The following is a 5,665-nucleotide window of genomic DNA, read 5'->3' as shown; positions in this document are numbered from 1 at the left end:
TGCTACTGAATACTTGGTTGTTTACATAAGTTCACAGCATTACTACTGTCCTCCAAAAAATAGTTTCCCACTTTCACAGCAAATCTCATCATTGACTCTGCCATCCAAGTTTATTCTATGCCAATCTGGAAGAATCTGGAAAAATACTTAAAATACATTTTCAGTATTCATCATGCACATGTATTGTATTTTATTTTATATATGTTCGGGTGAATATCTTTCTCCACTAATGGTTTGCATTTCAATTCTTGTATCACGTTTTTTGAAACACAGAAGTCATCATTAATGTAAACCAACTAATTTTTTTTAATTGTTAATTTCTGTCCTCGTTAAGAAAGGCTTATGAGAATACTGTATCATGTTCCCCTTACCTTCAGGACTTGAATCTATTTGGAAATGACTGTGTGTGTTTTGAGGTAGGAGTCAATATTTAGTTACTTTTTTAAAAAAAATTCAATGAATCCAGCATTGTTCTGATCACCTTGTGTATTTCAATGTAGAAGAGCGCACTAATAATGCGGGATTATTTATATATGTGGTGAGAATTCCAAAATGAAGCCCAGCATGGAAGGTCAAATGATATTAACTCAAGGGATAGATTAGTACAATGAAACATGATGGATAAGTGCCATATAGTTAGATAAAGAGAAAGAAAAACATTTCGCAGTTATCATTGAGACTTCACTCCAAGTTCTTGCATGAAGTGAAAGATCCCGACTGCCTTCCACTGATTTTAACTTCATTCAGACATGTCTGTCATCTATTATTTCACTCAGTGGCAGTCAGAAGTGACGAAAAGAGAAAACAGAGAATATATTTTATGCCATGATCATGAATAATGATTTTTCAGAAATTAATTAATAAAGAACCAACACATATACTTTTAGTGTTTTTACCGCATTTGATAGTAACACAATAAATGAGTGTTAATAACATTAGGATGCAATTCAAGACATAGAACAGAACCTATTTTTCCTGTTTGATAAGGCACAAGGAAGAGGGCTTTCTGGGATAAAGGGGTTCCCACAGCAGATGAACACATTTCCGATTTGTCTCAGGTCAGAGGTGAATACAGCAAAAGAAAGGCCTGAGAGGAGGTGAGAAGGGGGCAATTAGGGATGGTGTGTATAGGGGAGCTTTGATTAACATCAACAAAGCTCACTCACAGTTCTAGCTTCACAATCCAGGAATAATCCTACATGTCTGGTAGGTCTTGGGACATATTGCAGTGTAATTGGGGAGGTAGTAAATAGACTGCACTGAATGTCGTTCTTAACACACCCAAGACTAAAGAGTCCCTCCTCTCCATATATATCGCCATTCCGATTCTTCCCTTGCCAATACTTATTACAGACACCAAAAGCCCAATTCCAAGAGTCCACCACATGGACCTCCCAGTAATATTTGCCAGAGGTGAAAGTCTGAGCACCCCATGCAAGAAAACTTGTAGGTATTGCAGTGATATGGGGTGCATTTTGACGGTCACATCCAATACAAATGCTTCTCAAATCTCCACATTGAAAGATATGACTGATGGCTTCATTATGATGGAGAGTAATATCCACTGCAAAATAAATAAATAAATAAATAAATAAATGGAAAGAAAGAAAGAAAACATGCATAGCCATCTGTAAATAAGCAAAAATTGTTCTATCAAGAAGTTAATTCACCAGGAAACGTAAAGTCACAAGGACACTTTTGCTTGTAACTTCTAATAAAATATAGAGATGATTAATATTATCTACAAGACAAATAAAACGCTAACCACAGATATTAAAAGCGTTTTGAAAACTTACACACTGAGAGCCAAATGTAAGACCAACTTCTATCAATCCAATTTTCAAAGCAAAATTTGCACATTCTATGCCCTAAATGCTATGGCATTTATGCCTGTAGTGCTAGCTACTCAGGAGACTCAAGTGGGAGGATCTCTTGAACCCGGGAGGTGGAGGCCGTGGTGAGCCGTGTTGGTATCTCTGTACTCCAGCCTGGTTGACAGAGTGAGACCCTGTCTCAACAAGTAAATAAATACAAAATACATTTTTAAAAAGCGAGCACAGAAAGTCGAATAATGCGTGACCTGACTGATACGAGGAACGTAACATCGTTGAAATCATAGCTGCAGAGAGCATAACGGTGGTTACCCGATTCAGGTGCCAGGGAGGGTTTGGGGAGATGTTGGTCAATTGATACGAAATTTCAGACAGGAATGTTTTTAGAGATCTACTGAGCGGCACGGCGACTACAGTGAATAACTAAGTATTGTCTACTTGAAAATAGATGTGGGAGTAGATTTTAAACGTATTCTCATCACAATAAAATCAGGATGCGAGGAAACGAGTGTGTTAGTTAGCTTGATTTGGTCATTCCACAGTGTATACATATATGAAGCCTCACGCTGTACACCACAAATATATATAATTTTCACTGGTCTATTTAAAATGGAAACTTAAATACATTATAAAACTTAAATGATATAACATACAACAAAAAAGACTTTTATTTGTTAAATCTCCACAGAAGGAGTCTAAGTCATAAAGGAAAATAAACTTCGAGGAGTGGTAAAATCAATCAGAAACGTCCCACTTCAGTGCTTCCCGAAACGTGTCTGACAGAGTGGACATCCAGTTGTTCACTAACTCCTTGCTCTGGACAGTTAGTGTGTGTGTATATATGGGTGTGTGGGCTTATAAACACAAAGTAAATTAATGGTAATGAAAGCATTCTGATTCTCAGTTTAATTTAGTTATGTATACAGACACACCCCCCAGCCCCCCACACGCACATTTATCAAATCAGCCACTCCACCAAAACTAGCTACTTAGTGTGTCATCTCTCAATGCAGACTCAAAAGAGAAACGTGAATTTAGAGAGGCATGATGGTTCGTTCTCTCTTGGATTCCAGTTGTAAGTTGACTGAGTGATTGAGACATTGTAGTTGATTGGTCTGGGTGGAAGAATCCACTTGGACACTTAATTGAAAACCTACTATGTGCCATCGTTTTAAGGCTGTCCGTGTGTTGCTTCGTTCATTCCTCACCATGACCTCCTGATCACACTCTGGAGATCAAAAACCAGAAGCGCGCAGAAGCTATTTGTCCAGTGTTACAAAGCTTCTAAGTGGTGGAATTGGAATGTGAACTCAGATGTGTAATTCTAGAGCCTAAGTGTTTCACCCACCTCACTGTGGTGGCTCTACCGAAAAACAGCTAAGCGCTCATGGAGAAGCTGAGGACTTTCAGCTTTGCTTTTAAATGTTTTTAATTTTCAATGTTTAAATTCATACCAAGATTGATTGGGCGCCAGCCCCGGGTGTAGGGGAAAAATCGGGTGGGGGAGGGGGGTTCAGAAAGTCCCACAGAAGGGGAAGATGCCCAGGACAGAAGACTGTCAGGAGGCTGTTGTGTCAGGGGGCTCGACTTTTTCTCAGAGGCCATGGAGGTTCAGGTGGGCTAAGGGAGGCGAGTGGTAGAAGGCCAAAGGTCTGGGAGGGACGGAGGGATGGGGACAGGCGCGAGGGGCCGCGGCAAGGACTCGGGGGACTGGGAGAGGGGGCTCGGGCCTCGGGGAGCCCATTGGTGGAAGGACAGATGTCCGGGAGGGGCAGATGGATGGGGACAGGGGCGACGGCCGGGGGCAGGCACTCCGGGGGCCTGGGAGTCGGGGGTCGGGGTTCATCTGGGCTTTTGGCCCTGTCCTACCGCCGGCTGCTTCCGTTTCTTTCGCTTTGCGGCGAGGTGGACAGGTTTAGATCTCAGGATTGAGGGCGGTTTTGGAAGCGGCCTGGGGCTAAGGACAGGCCAGGGCGGCGGGAGAGGCGGACCGCTGGCATCGCTGGATCTGGGCGCGCTGTCGGACCTTCCACATCACCAGCTGCAGGCAGGCGTTTGCGTCCTCGCTGGAGTTGTGCCCGTCCTGGCTGTCCTGGATGATGTGTCCCAGGTAGTCGGCCGCGAGATTCCTGAGGGAGCGCTTGTAGGGGAAACCCAGGTAGTGCGGGAAGAGCACGGCCGTGTCCACCACGGTGCTGTGGATGAGCTTCAGGGCCAGCAGATCGCTCTCCAGGCTGTGCCCGATGAGGATGGTTTGGGCGCTGAAAAAGCTCAGCAGGATGGCTTGGACTTTGGGCAACGTGATGTTCGTGTTGGCGACGTCGGCCCTGGTCACTCTGGAAAACCTGGTTTTGTAGTCCACGATCTCGTTGTCGGGCTTGACGAAGGTGTCGTACACCACTCGCATGTCAGCGTCCACCACAGTGACGCGGGTCAGCTCCAGGCCGTGTGTGGTGTAGCACATCTCACAGTCCAAGGCGTAGATCCCTGGATAAGCGTCTGTGGAACACTCTTTCTCCAAGGTCTTCACGAAGCCATCGAGGCTGTCCTTGCGGCCGTCCCCCACGTGCTGCTTTGCCACCTGGCAGCCCACGGAGCCAGGAGCCGCTGCACAGCAGGTGTACTGGCTAACCCGGCCTCCAGCCACTTGGCTCGAGCGGACCCGCCCCCAGTGATAATAACACAACTGGTCGCGTACACAGTGGCCGGAGGAGGACACCAGGTACTCGGTGCCACAACGGCAGCAGACCCTGCAGGACGAGTCGCCGGGCCCCTTCCCCTGGCCAGTAAAGAGGACTGCGCCTCCGGGCTGCTTGGGGTGCGGGAAGGGGTAGTCGTTCTCCTTGAGCTGGTCCTGGGTGAGCAGGAACTCCTGGAGGTGGCTGTACAGGGCGGCCCAGCTGAGGCCGGGCATGGAGCTGGGGGTCAGGCCCTTCAGACTCTTGAGGGTGTTCAGGATCACATTGAGGTACACCTTCTTGTTGGGGCTGCAGTCCTAGGCCGCCTTCTCCTCGTTCAGCGCCTTCTCCTCGGCCTCCTGCTTGGAGTCGCAGAACTTGAGACACTCTTTGGTGAATAGTTGGAGATAGCCTCGGCGGATGACGGTGGGGACTTGGCACCCCGAACTTCGGAGGATAATGGGTTTCTCCAAACGAGCTAAGGATGGACGACGGATGATCCGCTTAGAGCTGATGGTGGTGGAGGTCTTGTCTGCCATCCCCGACCTGTTGCGCCCCTTCCGTGGCTGTCTGCCGACCTTGGAGCCATTGGAGCGTTGGCTTCTGCTGGCCACCCGGGTTCTCTTGGCATCTGTGGCACCAGTGGCCAAGCAAGGGCTGTGAGAGTGGGCGATCCTCTTCCTCTCCCTGGGGGCTGAGATGCAGACTGCGTAGTGTCTCTCTGCCAGCTTTGGGTCGGCTGGCAGGCAGCAGGCCGATCCCCACTGTGCAGGGAAGCACCAAGCCTCCGTCACCATCTCGGGCCACGCAGGGGGCACAGCGGGACAAGTATTCTCGGGCTCCGTCTGGATCCCCACAGATGATGAGGCCTGCTTGTACATCTGGGGCACTCAGAGCCTGAAGCTCTGGGCAGGCTGATGACAGGGCATTGGGAATTCTTTAGCCCCGAGGGCCGCCTCCTCGACCGCCTTCTTCGCTTCTGGATAGCCAGGTGGGAACCAGCAGGGAGATGTGGCTAGCAACATCTCACTGCCTTCGGGGGCACCTGCGTGGCTCTGCTCCTCTCCCAACTGGCAGCTTCAGTGAGTGCCGCAGCGGATGTGCACCGCCTTTATATACGCACAGGCCTCTTCTGTGAGAGAGGGTGGGACTTGT

The 5,665-nt window shown here is 48.1% G+C and overlaps 1 pseudogene; it reads right to left on the bottom strand.

The window, feature by feature from the left end:
- Positions 1 to 3,426: 3,426 nt before the first annotated feature.
- Positions 3,427 to 5,307, bottom strand: LOC129483979 (exonuclease GOR-like; annotated as a pseudogene).
- Between the last annotated feature and the right edge of the window lie 358 nt (positions 5,308 to 5,665).

This window comes from Symphalangus syndactylus, chromosome 6, assembly GCF_028878055.3.
Source record: "Symphalangus syndactylus isolate Jambi chromosome 6, NHGRI_mSymSyn1-v2.1_pri, whole genome shotgun sequence".
Lineage (NCBI taxonomy): Eukaryota > Metazoa > Chordata > Mammalia > Primates > Hylobatidae > Symphalangus > Symphalangus syndactylus.
This window is presented reverse-complemented; position numbering and strand designations above follow the sequence as displayed.